Source organism: Morus notabilis, unplaced genomic scaffold, assembly GCF_000414095.1.
Source record: "Morus notabilis unplaced genomic scaffold, ASM41409v2 Scaffold257, whole genome shotgun sequence".
In the NCBI taxonomy this organism is placed as follows: Eukaryota; Viridiplantae; Streptophyta; class Magnoliopsida; order Rosales; family Moraceae; genus Morus; species Morus notabilis.
Window position 1 is genome coordinate 175,340 of NW_010356831.1, and position 909 is coordinate 176,248.

General features: G+C 32.7%; 1 pseudogene; it reads left to right on the forward strand.

Annotated features, from left to right (window-relative positions):
* LOC112090558 overlaps positions 1–859 on the forward strand; it is a 1,388-nt pseudogene extending 529 nt beyond the window's left edge.
* Positions 860–909: the final 50 nt, after the last annotated feature.

Sequence of the window (909 nt, forward strand, 5' to 3'; positions counted from 1 at the left end):
GGGAAAGAGAAAGAGAAAACTCCTCCACCGCCACAAGAAATCATTCTCAAAGTCTATATGCATTGCGAGGGCTGTGCTAGGAAAGTTCGTCGCTGCCTCAAAGGATTTGAAGGTTTTTTTTTTTTTTTTTTTTGGAGTGTTTTTGTTATTAAGTTTTGTGTTTTATGATTGATTTGTTTATATATATGTATGTATATATAAATGTTTCAGGAGTTGAAGATGTTATTACGGATTGCAAGAGTTCAAAGGTGACAGTGAAGGGAGAAAAGGCTGATCCATTGAAGGTTTTGGAGAGAGTTCAGAGGAAAAGTCATAGGCAAGTTGAGCTTATCTCTCCAATCCCAAAACCTCCTTCTGAGGAAGAGAAGAGAAGAAGCATAGAGAAAGAGAAGCCCAAACCAGAGGAAAAGAAAGAAGAGGTCCTTAAAAAAAAAAAAATTTAAAATTAAATTAAAATTTTCCACTTTTTCTTTTTCTTTTTCATTTGGGATTTTCTGAGATTGATAAATTTTTATTTTTTTATTTTTTTTTTCTATCTTTCAGCCACAGTTGTGACCGTGGTGCTTAAGGTTTACATGCATTGTGAAGCTTGTGCACAGGAAATCAAGAAGCGCATATTGAGAGTGAAAGGTTTTTTTTTCTTTTTTCTTTTTTAATTCACTGATTAAATTACAGTTCATGCAATTCTAGCTTTCTCTCTCTCTTTTTTTTAGAATCCTTTGTGTATTATTATAACGGTTCTACTCTGTAAACCCCCTGATAAGAGGAGCAAAAAAAGTTCATTTTTTATTCTCGCACACACACACACACAACAATCTTTCAAAATCAATACATTCTTTCTCAATCAATAAAATATTAAGTGGGGATGATTCCGATTAAATCCAATCCAATTAAAGTCAATTCATTATT